This window comes from Myotis brandtii, unplaced genomic scaffold (genome assembly GCF_000412655.1).
Source record: "Myotis brandtii unplaced genomic scaffold, ASM41265v1 scaffold36, whole genome shotgun sequence".
NCBI lineage: Eukaryota > Metazoa > Chordata > Mammalia > Chiroptera > Vespertilionidae > Myotis > Myotis brandtii.
Genome location: NW_005363836.1, coordinates 27,485 through 47,477, shown reverse-complemented (window position 1 = coordinate 47,477; position 19,993 = coordinate 27,485). Strand labels below are relative to the sequence as shown.

General features: G+C 37.6%; 1 protein-coding gene across 6 annotated transcripts in view; it reads right to left on the bottom strand.

Annotated features, from left to right (window-relative positions):
- The window catches only part of LRRC7 (leucine rich repeat containing 7), a 498,579-nt gene that overhangs the window by 478,139 nt on the left and 447 nt on the right, over positions 1–19,993 (bottom strand). The window lies entirely within an intron of this gene.

Here is a 19,993-nt window from a genome sequence, read left to right as displayed (position 1 = left end):
CGGGTGAGGGCATGAGGGGGGGGGGGCAATGGGGGAATAAGGACACATATGTAATACCTTAATCAATAAAGAAAAAATTTAATTTAATTTAAAAAAATAAGAGTTTTTAAGTCTGGATGGCTGAGTAAGCAATACAAGCAATAATCAAAGAGAAGTGATTTAAGAAAGAAGACATTTTCTATCTATCAGTAAAGTATTCTATGATATTACCATATTTAACACATGCATACTTAAAAATATCCCAGACAGCAAGCAGGCATTTAGCTATACAAACATGGACAAAATATTATTTCAGGTAAATATTCTATATAATAAAAGCCTAATATGCTAAGTGTCCGGTTGTTCATTCAACCAATCAAAGCATAATATGCTAATGATATGCTAAGGCCACTCAACCTCTTGTTATGATATGCACTGACCACCAGGGGGAAGACAATTGACCAGTTGACACTCCAACAAGTAGGTTAGCTTGCTGCTGGGGACAGGCTGATTGAGACTGAGCAAGATGGGCCAGACACGCCCTGGAGCTCTCCCACTGTCCCTCCCCGGCTTGCAACCTCCTGCATCCCTCCCTGGCACCAATCATGCACTGGTGGGGTCCCTTGGCCTGGCCTGTGCCTTCTCACAATCCAGGGCCCCTCGGGGGATGTTGGAGAGCTGGTTGCGGCCCGATCCCGCAGGCCAGGCCAAGGGACCCCACTGGTGCACAAACTTGTGCACCAGGCCTCTAGTATTAAATAATATCGCCTATAAATGATATTACTTAGATACAACTGTAAAAAGACCATGAACATGTTAGGAGTTTGTAGAGTCTGTGTTTTGTTTCTCAGAATTCAGAAAACAGTTAAGTTCAAGGTTTAACAATAAATGAGATTTCTTAGGATCTTAGATTTTGTTTCTTAGTAATGAACACAGGACAATATTTTACAGAAAGAACAAGTATTTATGTAATGTCCACTAAAGCTAAGAATAAAGCGAGGTAAAAATGACTTTTTTTTACATTAATAGTTCAATGAAAGCCTATTTATATTGGCATCTACTTAACTAAAAATTATATATTTTTTAAAAATTGTTTTTCAATTACAGTTTAATCTCAATATTATTTTGCATTAGTTTCAAGTGTATAGCATAATTGTTAGCCAATCATATACTTTACAAAGTGTTCCCCCTGATATTTCCAGGACCAACATGCACCATACATACTTATTACAATGTTATAGGACATTTTATTTTTCAATGACAATAAAAAGTAACATTTATCAAGAGTTACAGGAATGAATAGCCCTGGCCAGGTTGTTCAGTTGGTTAGAGTGTTGCCCTGAAATGCCAAGGTTGTGGGTTTGATCCCCTGTTAGGACACATACAAGAAATAACCAATGAATGCATAAAAAAGTAGAACAACAGATCTCTCTCTCTCTCTCCCTCTCTCTCTCCTTTTTTCTTTCTCTCTCTCTTTCTCTCTCTCCTTCTTTCTCTCTCTCTCTCTCAAAAATTTTGTAAAAGGAGTTATTGTAATTATTATATGTAAGTGGCATGTATTAGCTCACCTAATCCTCCCCTAATACCTTAACAGAACAGGAAGACTTGACATATTTTAAATATCAGAAACCAGGACTAAGAAAGACGAATCTGTCCATAGCCTTCTAGCTGAAGGGAGACAGTGCTACAGCCTGTTCCAGGCTAGTTGAAGTGCTCCTGACCACAAATTCTACACCATATCCTTTCACATTTGTCCTTATAATCAATAGAACATACATTTCATTGTGACTTTGGGCAATTAATTCACTGGTATTTCTAAGGGAAATATGAACTCAATAAAGCAAGCAGTAGGTGGACTAGCATTTATTAAGCCTCAACACACAGTGGTAGGATCTTTACTTGCTCTTTGTTATCTGTTGTCCTATGTCATCTTTAAAACACTCTTATGAGGGAGCTTTGTCTCTTCGGGAACTTAGTTTCCACAGAGTGGAATATTTGTGTAGAGAAGGAAGAGAGAATAAGTTTGAAAAAGTTGTAAGTGGAATTTGAAGTCTTGTGAGCTTCAACTTCAGAAATTAAGACCTTTTTATAAGCAGTGGGGAACTATTGGAGATCTCCCAGAAGGAAAATTAATTTTACTAGAAAGGCATTCACAAAGATTAATTTGACAGATGGGTGAGGGAAAATAACCTCAGAAAGTCCAAGTACAATACCATATTAAATTCTTACACATTGGAAAGGAGGTAGAAGGAAAGAAAACTTTTAAGTGAGTCAATATTTTTAAATTGACAAAAACTTAAAATAATTTTATTTTGGAATTTTGGTTTATCATCTAACATAACTGGAGACAGTAAGCCTGGCTGAGTCTCAGACCAGCTCTTAATACATCCACTATTTAATAACAGTAGATTTAAGTCTACAATAACCCTCCATTTTCTGCAGTTTCTTATAAGAGTCCACAGTCCTTCCATTTTAAGATTCATTTTTTGTGAGCAAAGATTTTTATTTAGTTGACATTTATCATATTTGGGATGTTAGGGAACCAAAGACATTATCTTATAAAACATGTGAGATAAAAAAGAACAATTTGCTAATTACAATTTTTAGAAGAATGTATTTCTTAGTAACAGTTCATGTAGTTCTTTCTGCTCACTGGAGGCCGGCTGTGTCTTTCTGACAAGGTCGGTGGCCCTCATTTAACTGGCTGTGAGTGTTTTATCACATATTGTACTTCTAAGAAATATTTACTGGGATCATCCTCAACTTACCTTGGCATCCACAGGCTCTTTCCAAGCTTCTCTTTTTGTGTTTATGGTGCAAATGCGGATTGACATCATAAGTACTTCCTTATGTCATGGGAATTATTTTCTTAATAGTGACTTTAGTTATAAATATATAAATTATGTACAAGATATAGACTATTTATTGTCTTTTCAAAAGCTTTGTGTTTTATCTAGCCTGAGATATACAAAAGGTAACTGTATTCCTAAAAAAAAAAAGATTAAAATATTCTACAACATGAAAATTTCCTATGTAATAAAACTTTCCTGTTATTCTGTAGCTTTTCAGCAAAAAAGTACTTTTTTAGTCTATAAATTAATTAAAAAGGGCTTGCTGCCCTTCCTCCTCTTGATCTGACACAAAGACCTTAATGATACATATCTATTATTTCTTCCCTAAAAATCATGCTTGCTATCAGTGTTGATGAGGATTACATGAGGAAAAAAAAAATATGCAGCATGCCTAGACGAGTTCCTGAAATGATTGAGCTTCCAACAAATGTGAGCTCCTTCCTTCTCCTTTTATTCTATTTTACGCAATTTCATTTTGAAGCATTTTTGTGAATGGTTGAGATAAAACATCTCAAGGATGAGAAAGATAAAATTGTAGATCAATATGGCAATCCACACTCAGTGAGCATGTATGGAACACTTTGTGTAGCACTCTGCTATATGCACAGTGCCAAACAGAATGTGAGAGCAGAGGATTTCCACAGGAAGTGAAAAGGGAGGTAGAATAGGAGTCAACTGGGTGAAGAAAGCAGCCAATGAGAACAGCAGAATATAAGGCCTTTTCAAGGCACTAAAAGAAGACTAACATTCTTGGGCATGTAGGAAGTGGAGCTGCAGTGTTGATACCAACTAGACTTAAGGGGAAAATTATGGATTTCTGACTTTATCCCAATATAAAGGCAAGTCAATAGACCCTTTTCAAAGGGAAGGAAATAAGGTGATTTGAGTAGCATGTCCAAAGTATTCCTAAGGCAACATTGTGCTAGATGTGTGTTTTTTTTACATAAATTATGTAGTTATCACAACATTTATGTGAAATGGGCATTGTTATGTTCATTTCAAGGATGAATAAATTATGATGAGCGTCAAAATGAACTGTCCTAAGGTTGCCTAGCAAGAAATGGGAAATTATTTAAACCATAATTTTGGTCTGACTGCAATTTTACTATGCATTTCACTCACTAAACGACAGATGCCAGAAAAATAAAATTTTGACAGATATTTGATAAAATAATTCAATATCAGGGTGGCTGAAGGCAAGAGAGTCATATGGGTTGGCCAGCAGGAGTAACAGGAACTCCATGTAAAATAGAAGAGCCCCCAAATACCCTCAAAAATGGGATAATAGAGGAATTAAGTCTTGAGAAAATAATCATTTGTCCACTTTGCCTCTAAAGTGTGTTTTTTTGTTTGTTTGTTTTTTTTTGATAATAGAGGAATTAAGTCTTGAGAAAATAATCATTTTGTCCACTTTTGCCTCTAAAGTGTGTTTTTTTGTTAGTTTGTTTGTGTTTTTGCTGCTCAGCCTGGAGTCCACTTTCACAAAAACTGTAAGCAGTCTCAATAGGATATTTAGGATGAGGGAAGTAAGTGATCCCAGGCCCTGACAAGTACAAAAACAAAAGCCATCCTAATGAGCCATATTCAGCAAAATGAGTAAATCATTTCATCTGTCTCAGATTATCCCGGCGTTGTGCTTTCTCTACCATTTTGCTTACTTAGCTGGGCACAGAAGATATTCATTAAGAGGCGGCACTGGCAGTCCCAAATACCTTTTTGTCTTGGAGAGGCCTGCAATACACACTGATAATTGGTGTGATAAGGTGAAACCCTCTGGGAGTCTTTGTGTGGATGTCACGCTCTGTCAGTCAAAAAAAAGAAGAAGAGCTAATCCAGTGCAACCCTATCTGTGCTCATAAGGTAATTCAAATAATTTTGCCTGACTCTAAATTTGTTGATTATTTATAGCTGGAAATAAATGATACCTATGTTTTCTCGCAAATTCTGCAATTGGGGATAAAGTATTTTTCTGTTAAAATAGGAAGTGAGAAATTAAAATAATTATACTCTAGAATGGTAATTCTTGAATATAAAAATAGTGATTTTCAAACATAGCAGTTTTTCTTGTCTTTGATTTATGCATTAAATTTTTTTTACTATTTTACTTGATAAAAATGCTCACAATGACAAAAATGTTTGAAACCACTTATCTAGTGGTGATTGTTTTACCATTTGAAGTGGTTTCCAAATACCACAGGAGGTCAAACATGAATGATCTAATTCATTTACTTTTGAAGAAATTATTTTAATTGGAAATAGTCCTATTTTTAATTTGTTTGAAAAAAATAAAAATTTCTTTGTGAAAATATGGTTCATGAAATACACAATGATTATAACTCAAAGTCCTAGATAAATTAGAACCAAACAAAAATAAAATATAAAAGGTTTTAAACATTAAGTGGTACTTCAGAATATAGCTTTATCAGCTGACAACTATCTTGAAAGTCCCAAAGTACATCCATTCTTAAAATCTAAATTACTCCATATATCCTCCAGATTTTCAAAAAGAAATAAAATTCTGTTTCATAACTAAGCCTCGGTGCTTAAGAAGATATGGTATTCTGTTTCCCCAAGCCAAATTTGAATTGCTATTAACCTAACTTTCAAGATGAATGTTACTTTATCTAAGTGCCCCATGCTAGGGAAATAGCAGGATATAGCAAAAGTAATTTATTTAAGAAATTTGTAAAATGCATTTCAAGTCATTTAGAGAAGAAAAATCAAAATATAATCACAAATACTACTATATTAAATAAATCTGTATGCTGGGGGCAGTATTGACAGGGAGAGAGAGAGAGAGAGAGAGAGAGAGAGAGAGAGATGGCTAAAGAACTCAAAATTGATACCCACCACTGCTATTATCTATGGTGCCAGTCCACTTGAAGGTGATTATGTTATGGTAGGAAAACTCTTTCAGAGTATAAATGCTAAGACAATGATTTGGGAAGAGTTAGAGTACCTAATGGCATCACTGGGCCTTGATACCAGCATGGATGTTTACCCATTCACTTTCTTGCCATTCCATGCTGGGTTATGCGACTTGCTCTTGCCAATGGACTGTCAAAGGACATAAAATATGCTATGTCTGAGTAGACGCTTTCGCTGAATTGAGTGGGTCAGTTTGGCCCTTTGCTTCTGCCCTCTTCCACAACAACACATCCTAGATAAGGGTTACTCCTTCAGCCTGGATGCTGGAGTGAGATGCTTGGGTGAACAGAGCCAAGCAGAGTTATGGCTGCCTCATACATCCGTAAGTGAGAAATAAATGTTTGGGGTTGTAAGCCACTGAAATGTTTTGGAATTGTTAGTTACCACTGCAAGTGCTAACTGGAGGAGGGGGTAAAATAACTATGCATCTTAGAGTTAAGCCACTCATTGTTGGTAACTTGAAGCTGAAAACATTCCAAAATAATGAATCGGTAATGTGTACATGAATAAAGGATTATCACTTTACTAATATGTGCACTCTCTGGGCAGCAATTTACAGTGTGTCCTAAATGACAGAACTTAGCATCAGGATATTATAAATGGGAAGGGCTCTCGGGAAGGGACCACATGGAGATATCTGCAAATGTGTGTGGCCTTGACCAGAGAGATCAACAGTATGGCTATCTGGATAGATACAGGGCTATAAGAGGATACAGAGTACCTGAGCTAGATTGTTTAAAACTATACCCACTCTTCTGCTCATTACAGAAAACAAATATAAAAAAATCAGGAGTAAGTTGTTCTTTCCAAACTATAAAGCATAATGGAAAAAAAGATGGAAGAATTTAGTATTCAGAAAGGATGGATATGCATTCATGTTGTCTTTTCATGCCAAAATAAATAAATAAGTAAAAGAAAAAGAAAACCAAGATGGCGATATAGAGTGAGTCACTCTAATGCATACCCAATGATCATTTATTGAAAACAGTTTTTCTTAAAAAGAGGCTTTAATTATTTTCCCCTCAAAAGTATCCACTATGTTTCCAGTAATTTTATATAGGGTGTTTATAATTTTATAAATTGATGCTCTGATTCATGTTTTATCAGTATGTCAGCCAGTCGTTCAGTTTCCTTCACGTTAGTAGCAATGTTCTAATTTTACTCGAATAGAGTAGCTCCCTCTCCAAGATTCTCCAGACAATAAATTGTACCTCCATGTATCCAGTTATTTCTGTGAGAAATCTTAGAATTATCCTTCATACCACACTTTTTCTCATTAGCCCTATCCCATTATCAATTCAACAATGAATCCAACAGGTTGTATAAAGCATACCTCAGTTCTATCTACCTCTTTCCATTTCCACTCACAAAATGCAAGCACAAGATATGGTAATCACTTACTTAAACTACTGTAAACATCTCCTAATTTATAAATCCCTTCCTCCACGCTGGCCTTCTTCTGTTTAAAAAAAGGTTAATGACTTCGTGCAGGATAAAAATATTTAATTCTTTAAACTGGTCAATAAATCCTGAGAGAATTTGACTTATGCCTGTCTCATATTATGCCAATCGCTCCCGGCTCCCTAATATCCAGCCTTTTTTCAATGGCATTGTCTTCCACTGCACTATCTTCTCAGGATTTGCAGTCTTTGCATATGCCATTTGCCCAACTGGAATCCTCCTGCTCCCTCTCTTGGTAACTTTTTTTTGCCTTGGTAACTTCTATCAACTTAGAGGTCTTATGTAAATACTAGAGGCCCAGTGCACGAATTCATGCACCATTGGGGTCCCTCAGCCTGGCCTGTGGGATTGGGCCAACACCGGCTCTCTGACATCCCCTGAGGGGTCCTGGATTGCAAAAGGGTGCAGGCCAGGCCGAGGGACCCCACCGGTGCACGATTGGGGCCAGGACAGAATGCAGGAGGTTGGCCATCTGGGGAGGGACAATGGGAAAGCTCTAGGGCATGTCTGATCTGTCTCACTCAGTCCTGATCGGCCGGACCCCAGCAGCAAGCTAACCTACCAGTTGGAGTATCTGCCCCTTGGTGGTCAGTGCACGTTATAGTGACTGGTCTACCGATCAACTGTCTGTCCCTTGGTGGTCAGTGCACATCATAGCAAGTGGTTGACTGGCCTTAGCATATCATTAGCATATTACACTTGGATTGGTTGAAAAGCCAACCGGATGACCTGACACTTAGCACATTAGGCTTTTATTATATAGTATCAGTTCAGCCCTGGCGGGTGTTGCTCAGTGGTTAGAGTATTGGCCGGCAGACTGGAGGGTCTTGGGTTCAATTCCCAGTCAAGGGCATGTACCTGGGCTGCAGGTATGATCCTGCATGTAGGAGGCAACCAACCCATGTTTCTCTCTCTCACATAGATGTTTCTCTCTCTCCCTGACCCTCCCTCCCTGGCTCTCTCTCTAAAAATCAATGGAAAAATATCATTGGGTGAGGATTAACAACAACAAACAAAAAAATCAGTTCATCAGAGATGCTACTTCTCCTGCCCAGGCTCTTTATTATATTCACTCTCAGTACCTTGGTCTCTTCCTTCTTAGTACTTATCATAACTTGAAATTATATATCCTTAGAGTGGTTATTTGTTCAATATCTGCCTATCCCTTTGGATTATAAGCACCATGAAATAAAGGGCCTCATTTGTAATCAGCCTTACCTGGCACAGGGCCTGGTACAGAGCAATAGCACAATAAATATTTAGAAATAATGCATGAATAAATGCATGAACTTGAGTAAAATTTATTAAACTGAGAAAATGTTGCTGATTTCCATAGGTGTGGTAGATTGTTTGTTATAAATATTGTCCCAATAATCTACAGAATGAGAATATATGTATTAACCTGCAGGGTTTCTTTTTTTATAACTCAGAGGAGTCACTACTGCATTATACAAGAATAGTAGCAGAGTGCTTAGACTTCTGGAGTATCAAAATATGAGTGTATACAAGATTACAAACTGAGAAAGTCATACTGCTTGAAATCTATAAAATTTTATCAAATAGATCAACCTCTGTATCTTTTGAATATAGCTTTGTTAATTATTATAATTTCAATCAGTCATAAAATAGGATGCATTTTTCTATTAAAAATCTAAATTAGAGGCATGTTTATATATAACATCGCTGTCATTATGATGCCATAAACTGGACATCAGGGTACCACTTTCACTAGAATTTCACTCAATGAATTTGAGAGGAAGGGAAGGCTCAGTTATCTTTAGTAACAAACACCGTCCCCAAGTCCCCAAGTCTTAACACAACAGCACCCTGTTTCTTGCTCATGCTACATGTTGAATACATGTATGTAAGGATGACTAGTTGTTCAGAGACCAGGCTGATGGAGGCTCCATCGTGACACAGGCTTCTGTAATTGCTACATCAGGGGAAGAGCAAAGGAGTGCACTGGATCATGAATACTTCTACTCAGAAGAGACACACCTTACTTTTTCCTCCTCTTGCATTAGCCAAAGTAAGTCACATGCCAGCCTAACTTCAAAGAGGGACTGGGAAGTACAATCTTATGCTGTTATCAGAAAGGAAAAGGCAGATGTTGAGGGGAACCACAGTAATGGCTGGGAGAGTCACTTAGAGGCATTCAGAAGCAGAAGTGAAATCACTCATTCACATACTATGCTTTTTTGAGCTAGTTTGCTAGTGATAAAATATCAAATGGGCTACTATGTATATGTGTTGGTTTTGGAGACAGCCATTTAAACAAACAATTACTTAAGGATGCTACAAAGAAAGCATATTCAAAAATTGAAGCATCCCAGAAAAGACCAACTATAAGTGATCTTTAGGAGATCACACAAATCATACAATTGAAGGGTTTGATCATTTATAACAAGGTTTGTTTAAAAAAAAAGAGTAATTAAGAAACTCTAAAGTTTCATTCAACTACCTATTTTTATCCAACAAAGCACTCTAAAAAGAATTTACCAACTTAATAGTGATCTTTACTCAGCTTAAGAGTAAGTGTCTTGCCCTGGCCCACATGGTTTAGTTGGTTGGAGCATTGTTTGGGACACAGAAAGGTTGAGGGTTTGATTCCCAGTGTTCAGGGCACATACCCAGGTTACGGGGTTCAATCCCAGTTGGAGTGCATCCAGGAGGCAACCAAATGTTCCTCTCTCATCTCTCTCTCTCTCTCTCTCTCTCTCTCTCTCTCTCAAATTCATAAGAACATATTCTTGGGTGAGGATTTTTTAAAACGTATCTTCCGTGACTCAAATCCAGAAGAGTGTGTAAAACCCTTCAAATGGCATTTATAGAGTTTTTTGTTGCCTTCCTTTTCAGAGTAAATACTAGAAGCTATAATATTTTTTACAATGTGAACCTATCGGACTGTAATTATTATTATTATTGATTTTTCGAGAAAGAGGAAGGGAGAGGGAGAGAGAAATATAGATGTGAGAGCAAAATTTATATTGGCAGCTTCCTGCACGCCCACTCCTGGGGATCGAGCCCACAACTAGGGCATGTGTCCTGATGGGGAATCAAACTGGCAACAGTTAGGTGCACAGGATGATGCTCAACAAACAGCCATACCGGCCAGGGCCAGGCTGTAATTCTTGAGTCCCAATAAAATGTTCTGCCCTCAAATATTATCATTAGATCCTATTTTATCCATTGTTAAGCAATAACATAAAAACAAGGGACATTCAAGACAAGAAAATATTCATCCATATACCCAGAATCTAAATTCAACTTTCTTTTTATCTGCATTCCTATGTTATCTTCACACATAATCATACAAATAAATTCTACATTGGAAAAGGAAAGATTAAGAACAAAGTCAATTCTGAAAATTATGGATAACTTTACACATGCAAAGAAGAGTACCCTTGAGGCTTGGCCCTGTCCTGGACCCATGCAGAGCCAAAAGAAGTGACAATCACATTCCTAAAACGATTACAAAGAGACTGGCATGTTATTCCCTAAGCAGCCACCATAAAACCATGTCCTCAGGGCTGAATTTATGCTAATTAATGAACAGTGGAGAGGATATATATCCTGCCAACTGCTACAGAAGACTGGTGCCCTTGGCGTGGCTCAGGGAGTCTATTTAGGGTGAGATCCATAAAGAGCCTAAAAGCTTGACATATATACAATTATATTTAGAAAAAAGGATTCTAAACACTGTTTACATACAAGCCTTGCTCTAATGTTTTTACTCACCAGCACATTTTAGACTTTAAGATAAATGCGTTCTCAATTTTACCCATTGCCTTCCTAGTTTTTCTAATACATGTTCATAAAAAAGCATGCATCCCAATCTCAATATAGAATGTGATCCTGTTAATCCATATATTTATTAACTATTAATTAAGGTTATTCTCCTCACAGTTTTAATATAAAAATAAATATGCGCTGCAGTTCTAGTACTTTCTTCTTGTGCCAAAGCACAAAAATGAATCACCTTTGCACCTCTCTTCCCTCGTTCATAACCCACTTTGGAGGCTACTGTTTTGAGTCTCAGCAGCTTGCTTTCTGTCTGCAGGAAGCAAACCTTAACTATGTGCAAGTAGAAAAAGCAAGCAGGTAAGCAAGAAAGCGAGGGGGCAACACAAAATGCCCTTCACACCTTATAGCATAAGACTAAATAAGCTCATTAAATGAAGTTAGATACTTTGAAACATAAAACAGGTTTCATTATGGAGGTGATTCAAACCCCGGACTGGTAAAGAGAAGACACGGTGTCTTCTCTTTACCACCTAGTCTAGGACATTTAGGATTTGTCCTGTAAAATGGTGTGTGGGATTGTAGTCACAGATACAGAAATATGTTCCGTTCTATCACACCCACGAGTCCCAGAACAGTACACGGAAAGCTGGCATGAATAGAACCAATCTACAAATGAAAAGCACAGCTAATGCACTGATCTGTAATAGACTAATGCAGTTACCATATTTTTTTTTCAATTTTAAACATTATTGCTGTACTAAGACATTTTAATTTGCTTTTTAGGGGGCTATTATATGTGACTATGTAGGTATGTCTTGTTTAATCAAGGCTTTTGTTTGTAACTATTTCCATATGTTATTGTTTATAAACCAAATACATATTTTAAGAGAAGTACATAATTTTAAAGTATTATTAATATGTTTTAGCAGTTAGGACTAAAACATCTTGCCCTAAATTTTCCAAGAACTGAAGCTTCTAAAAAGAGTGGACTCAAAATATTAGCATTAGAAAAAAAACACCAAATGAGAAACATTTATTTTAAATTCATCTTATGAAAGCGTGACAGATATATAAACAGTATTTAGTGGTAAGGGGAAACTTATTATTTCAATGGACCCTTCAAAATGTAACTTTGTAATGCAAAAATATTTCATAGAAATGAGTATATTTAATAAATTCCAAATGTATCATATTTTATTTTCTTGATTATAATGTTTTCCTAATTAATATTTAAGACAATATTTTATAGAAAGGCATAACTTTACAGTAAATCTTGTTTTTGGTAAGAAAACTCATTAATTGCTCTTTAATGAAGTTAATAAATTTAGAAGAAAATTCATTTAGTTGGCATTATACTAAAAAGATACTAAAATAATTTAAAAGAAGATTTTAATTTTCATTAAAAGGGTATAGTATCCAAATTTAGAGTGCTTTAATATTAGTGAAATAAATTTAATTTTTCTAAAATAAAGGTATCTTTTTAAAAATATTTTTATTGAATTTTAGAAAGAGAGGAAGGAGAGGGAGAGAGAGAGAGAGAAACATCAGTGTGAGAAACATCAATCAGTTGCCTCCTGCATGCACACCCACCGGAGATCAAGCCCACACGCAACCTGGGCATGTGCCCTGACAGGGAATCGAACCAGCAACTTTAAGGTGCACGGAATGATACTCACCCAACTTAGCCACACAAGCCAGGGCAAAAATAAGTGTCTTTTAAAAATAGAATATGTAATAGATGTTAAATTTATAGCATTAAACTGCCTAGGCAGTCAAATTCAAATGGAGAGATAAAGCAATTACCCATAAAATGTTAGGCCAAATAAAAACGCAGGCCAAAATTCAGGCCAAAAATGAAATGAGAAAAAAATGTATTTGTGTGGGGTCATCATATTGGCCTGCTTCATTAACTGAATTTATTGGATTAAAGTTCTTTTCCCTGTTTCCCTTTGCTCAGATGAAAGGAACTCCAATAGTTTCAAGGGTATGGTTTTATTGATAGAGTTTGGGAGCCGAAAGATCTAGTTCCATTTCTGTTTCTGTCACTAATTGTTGTGTGCCATTCAGCAAGAAAGCAAACTTAGCCTTAGATAGTGTGGGTCAGTTGATTGGGCATTGTTCTGTACACCAAAAGGTTTCTGGTTTTATTCCCAGTCAGGGCACATGCCCAGGTTGTGTGATTCCCAGTAGCGGGTGTGCAGGAGGCAGTTGATGGATGGATGTTTCACTCTCACATCAATGTTTCTTCTCTCTCCCTCTCCCTTCCTCTCATTTTCTTTCTTTCTCTCTCTCTCTCTCTCTCTCTCTGAAGAAGAAGAAGAAGAAGAAGAAGAAGAAGAAGAAGAAGAAGACCACCAAACTTTTCTGGCTCAGTTTCCTCTTTGGTAAAATAAGACCTTTTCAAGAATTTTCCATCTCTAAAGTGTTATGAACTTATGAAATAGTAAGATTACAGCTGTGTGTGTGTGTGTGTGTGTGTGTGTGTGTGTATTATAAAACAGCAATTTCAGCTGTGTGTGTGCATCTGTGTGGTATGCCCAATGTTCAACAATATGGTATTGCCCTAAGGACATTGCTAATATTTAACAATCACTGAAAGTTTAAATAGGTGTTTGATTTAATTATGATAACTTTTATAATTGTCTTGAGAAATTAATCACACTTGAAGAAAATTTTTTCATGTCTTCAATTACACTGACTCAGAATAACACTGGAGTAAATATTTAATGTGATGTCAGTGCTCAAAATATGTGGTCTGAGGTGCACCACCATCCTATGGACTATAGGATGCTTACTTATGGTAAGAATTATAATGGTGTATGTATTAGATACAGAACACATGAGCAGTTACTGCTTAAAAAGTCTAATTGCTCCTACTTTTAAATTATTTTAGTTACACCATTTGTGTCACATTAAGTCTTTAAATTTAGCTGACACATTTTAGCTTTGTGTCCATCATTTACCTTTTTAGTGCAACAAATGTCTTCATAACATTTAGGCACTGTCTCAGTAAGGCACATTTCTTGCCTTTCCTTCTATTGCCAAATAATTTGATAATACAGCCAGTCAGCCATAAATATTTTGCCACTACACAAAAGTATCTTTATCTCTTTCAATATTATAATAGCCTAAATAGCTACAATATTTTTTCTTGGTGAATTAAGTCAAACAGCTCTTTTTCAACTATTCTTCCTATCTTTTCTCCTGCTAGCTCTGTATTTACATTACTGCCCTCTCTTTCTCCCTCTGACAGTCTCATAATGATAGGACATACACTATCAGTATTTTTCTTTTCAGGCCAGCTACCTCTTCCCTGTGATTGCCACTTATAGCTTCTCACTTGTTTTCAGACAACTTTACTTCTTGAATAGCACAAAATTTAATTCTACCTGAACACCCCCCCCAAAAAAAAATACAACACACACACACACACACACACACATACATTTACATGTATTCTACAAGTTCCTTGTTTTCACTTAACAAATTTGTTATGCTACTACCCTGGGCATGGTATCACTACCATGTGTTCAGTATCTGGTGTTCAGTATGCTCTCAGCCTTACTGAACTTCATGTGGAGCAAAAATACTCTGGCACAACTGAAGGAAAGGCATCTTTAAGAAGTCAGTAAATTAATTCCTTAAACAATGTAAGCATCTACTCTACTCCATTGTTAAAATATTTAAATAGATCATGTCAATGCTAATGTAAATTTCAATACTTCATTTTTGGTAACTAGTGTTGCTTTCATGTGTATTAAGTAAAATAATATTTTGTATAGAGGTTTTAAGTAATTTATGAAACTGAACAATGGGATGAAAATGAGTGTGTGCAGAAAATCCTTTGGGTTATTAAATTTACTTAATAATTTTCCATATATCATTGAATAACAAATGATAATTTTTCAATCGTGGTTAATAATTTAAATAGCACATACAATAATTCTCCAGAGGCTTATATATCAAATATGTCACCAGTTTCAAACTAGATATGACAGCTATTGACTCAAAACTTGCTTTATTGAAACCTTCCTTAATGTACGTTCATATGAAAGGTTGTAATAGCTTATTAAATGTTTCTGCCATGAATTATGCCAAGAAGATAAACACCAGTATATTTTGTACTAATATTAAATGGTCACAAAAGTAATATGGTGAACTATTGCCAATATTTAGATCACTTTGAAAAGCTAGTTCAAAATGTTAATTTTTCTTTATTCTTTAGGAACTAGCTTTATGATCTATAAGTTTCAGTTATTTAACAATCACCAATGTGTGCCTACGAAGGAATGAGCATAGTATGAAAAATAAAAGGTACAAGAGCCAAATCTGGGTTTAAATCATCACCACTTTTTAGCTATTTTAAATAGACTTGTCACTTGTTGTCTTTGAGTCGGTTTTCTAAACTTTCAAATGGTGACTGATGCTTCCTACAAGATTACTTTGAAGCAAAACACCTGACTCATGGTAGGTGTTTAGTAACAGGTAGCTGCTGTTATGACTGTGATTACAATTCATGCACTAAGGAAGTAAGATGACAAGGGATGGGTCCTGATTACAAGAGCTCATGGATTTCTGAGTGTAACCACCTAATTCCAAGATAGGAAATATACATATTTAACTACTTAAATGGCATACCTTAAAAATATAGTATGCCATCACTATACACAACCACACACACATACATCAGTATAGGAAAACTGGTTTGTATCAAAAAGTTTATTAAACTCTTCTAAATTGTCCAAACTACTTTTCATATACTACTCTGTCTTAGCATTTGCTATGCACAAGGACAATAAAATAGCATTTATTACTACCTCTATTTTATAGCATTAACAGAGGCTGATTTATGTTACCTAAGATCACACGTTAACTCTGGAGGAACCTAAGGTTTTCTTATTCTTCTTTCACTACCTCAGAAGGACGCACTACAGTGTTTTCTATAAAAACATGAACATTTTTAATGATGCAAAGCTGATTCACAAACCACAGGTAAAATCTTCATAAAGGAAAATATTACGTGGCCACGATCTTCCAAACACTGTTGATCTTCAGTGCTACTTCTAGTTTTGAGTTTCCATTTATAATTTATGATCCCTTATTTTAATACATATGCTTAAACTACCATCTATGCATCTCCTTTCTGCTTTTGTGCTTCCTCAGAATAGAATTTAATTGCCACACTACATGGTCAGATTGTGCTTTAATATTAAATTTCCATTTTAAATTCTGAGGCATTAAAAACCCTCCACTGAATACTGATCTGGCCCCTAGATTAAAGAGATTCAAAGTGAAAAGTTCTCAGAAGATCCTAGAATCATCTCCAATGTATCTTTCCTTGGAGATATGGATTACTGAATGGTCAGTTCGCTTGGCACAAACTAAAGGTCTATTCTGTGTCACAGACTTAAATTGACGCTTCTCCCAAAGTCATCTTGCAAATTTACATGACTTACTGAACTCACCTGAAAAGGAATATGGATGATATTGTACAAAGCACTCATTACTGAAAAGAACAAAATACTCCAAATAATGTCTTTTATTGATGACGTGGTTGTTATAATTGTTACACTCAATGAACTACATATAGTCTTTAAATAAATAATTCTCCAAAAATCATAAAATAATTTATGTGAAGAAAAAAATGTAATAAGAATCCAGAGCCCTGGCTGGTGTGTTCAGTAGTTAGAGCATCTGACTAGGAACTGAAGGGTCATGGGTTCCACTCCTGGTAAAGGGAGTGTACCTGGGTTGGAGGTTCGATCCCCAGTCCCTGTCTGAGTGCATGTGGGAGGCAATCAATTGATGATGTGTCTCTCTCACATTGATGTTTTTATCTCTATCCCTCCCTTCGCCTTTCTTTCACTCTCTCTAAAAAAATCAATGGGGAAAAAATCCTTGGGTGAGGATTAACCAAACAAACAAATAATACAGAAATAACTCAGATAGTAATTTATTGATAGTTGGTTACTCTGTGCACTCTGTTCATTTGAGTATGGAATGAAGTTATAATATCATGGAATGTGTCATCCACCCTTATAGTGAGGCCACAGTTATCAGAAGATAAAATTATAGTTTGACTTAATGTAATTTTGGTGCATCAATTAAAACATAACATCTTCAAATTTTCAACTGTTCTATAAAGTAGGCATTTTAATTGTGAGTAAAGAAATCAGAATTTTATATCAATTATTACCATGTAGTAGATACTGAAAATAAGATAGATCTAAAAAAAAAATCCTTGAGAATTATCACCACATGGGTAATAGTTATTTAATGACTTTTGTAAGTGATAAAAATTCAGTGATATTAACTATACCTTCACAATTTTTAAAAATCCAAAGTGAACAAAACTATATGTACACAAAAACACTTTAATGAATATGTTGTATGCTATAGAGGACACAGAAAAATTAAAAGCTTACAAAAGAAAATAAAATGCTATTTTAATTAAGAAAATTTTAATGCCAGCCTAAAGTGGTGCTAAAATTCTGACTAAAACATGGCAACTGGAATTGAAACAGATTTAGTTCTTTAAGAAGTTGTTTCTAATTCTGAAGCCACATATGTGCAGGCACACGTGATGGAGAATGCAAGGGTTGCCATGGTAAGTACACATCTTTTCTTGGACAGTCAAGTATAAAAATAAAATGTAGAAACTCTCACTTCATAATATGTCATGGAAATTGACTCTGCTTCCCCTACCACAACAAATTAGTATGATGCAATGCAGTATAGGACAGAAATAGCCCACACTTTAAAAAACTTCAGCCCATTAAGATGGCTTATAAAACATGGAGTGAAAAATAAAATAAGAAATCTCCAAGTTAGGTAACTCTAATTAAATGATGGGTCGAGAGCAAGTTCTACCTCCATGAGATTAATAATCACAGGCCAGGACATTCCACAGGCCTGAGAAATCTCCCCAGGAGTCCCAACACAGACATACCTAAACATCACCCTCTATATACGTTAGGCCTAAGCATCTAATTTTTAAAGAAAAATAAAATCATTCCTACATCCTAGCTAAATTTCTCATCCTGTCCTGGATCAATGGTTTTCAAGAAGCACGGATTTGACTCTGACCTACTGCCTTTTGCAAGAGGATCGTGTGGTGCTTCTCTTAGAGTCTGTGAAGTCAGCTCAATGTCGCCTGGATGGAGGCGTGACACTTGGACTGGGGAGGTGGCAGAATCTGTTGCTAATCCCAGCAGGTTCCCAGGCGCTGGGGAACCCACGTGTGCAGGGGCTGGAGAACTTTTCCACCACATCTCAGGGAAGGAATGCTTCACTTTTAAATTGGAAGCTGGCTAGGCTGAGGGGCGCGGTGGGAGCTGGGCGGTAAGAGAGGGAGAGGTGGGCAGCAGAGAGGGTTCAAGCAGTTCACAGGTATCTATCTATCTACCTATGCTCTCCACCATGTATCCCCCCCCCTCCACTCCCATCAACTTTAATATTTTCCCCTCTTATAAGAGGACTTAGCAACTCGGATACTGAGCATCTCATAGGCTCAGCCTAGAACAAAGAAAATCGAGTTCCTAATACTGTATCTCCCCGGTTGGAGAGATCACGTGTCCTGCTTTCGCTGGAATGCACTCTTGTCGCCCACGCTAGAAAATCTCTATTGTGCTTAGAAATTTGGTCCAGGTACAAATATGCTCACATACAAATTGCTTGACATCTATCAAGAGGCACATTGCAACGAATACAGGTACGCATAGGCACCTGCTGACCTAGTTACCAATGCAGGTAGAGGCGATGCGTGGAAAGTGTGCTGAGAAAGTCACCAAAAGGAGCAGGTGGAGGATCTTTATGTCTCACCGCACCCCCTCCCTCCTAATTCTTTCTGAAGGGGAACTTCGACAGGAACGTGGGAGTCGTGGGAGTCGCAGATGGTTCCCTTCTGAAGCCAATTCCCGGGAGTTGAGAAAGTGACCCCTTCCCTGCGCTGCCTGCGCTGCCCCCTCTCGCCCAGCCCACAGGCTTTGTGACTTGGTGGGGAGGAGACGGTGAGGGAGAGGAGAGGGCGGAGGCGGGTCCTTTATTCGGCCCGATGGCCAAGAAGTAGTACCATGGAGCAAGGTTGCAGCCATCCCCGTTACTGTGAAGTCACACATTAAAGACATTCTACACCTTCTCATGCCCGCAACCCCCGTCTGGACTCGGCCAACCAGTTAGCCTAGAGACCTTCGGAAACCAATCTAATGGCCCACGAGCCGGGGTGCCATGATTATGGGGATGTTAATGGACTTCCCTCCCTCTTTCCCCGCCGGATCCGAAACTAGTCCTGCATCCTTAATGACTCCAGGAGGAGGACAGAAGGTGCTGGAGGGGGCTGGCGATGGGATTGGGAATGGTGCGGGCTCACCGGCTTCGCCGTGCAACACAAAGGAGCTGTGTGGGCAGGAGTTGTCTAGCTTAGGGGGAGGGAGGGAGGGAGGCATGGTTCTCCCTGACTCCCAGGGAAAGCATTCACTCCATTGCTCCCCACTTCTTTCGGTCCTCATGTCCTCCAGTCTGTCACACTCCTCATCCCCTCCACCTCCCCAAACCCCACCCTGTGCCTTCAATCCCCAGTGGCATTAAGATCTTCTAATTGTATCTTTCAAATAGACATCCAACAGTAATACTATACCTTCCAAGATAAAGGGCCAAATGAGACCTGCCACAAGTGGTGTGTGTGTGTGTGTGTGTGTGTGTGTGTGTCAATTTTAAAAAAAGCGCTTCACCCGCAGACCCCTCGGAAGCTGACTGGAGATACCCGCGATCATGAAGAGGAGCTAAGACTAACCTCAGCTCGGCCAATGGTCCCAGCACGAGCGCCCAGCACTCGCTCTTTACATTTCCTTTCAGCAGCAGGTAACCTTTTAGGGTCTCCCGCCAGCCCAGGCCACTCGGTGCTCCCCTGCACCCACACAATTAGCACCCCATTTCCAAATGCCCCGCAACCTACCACATCCCCGCCGCCTCCACGGGCCACCGCGAGCAGCTCCGGGAGAGCGCTGAAGGCTCCAGTCCTCCCGCCCCCG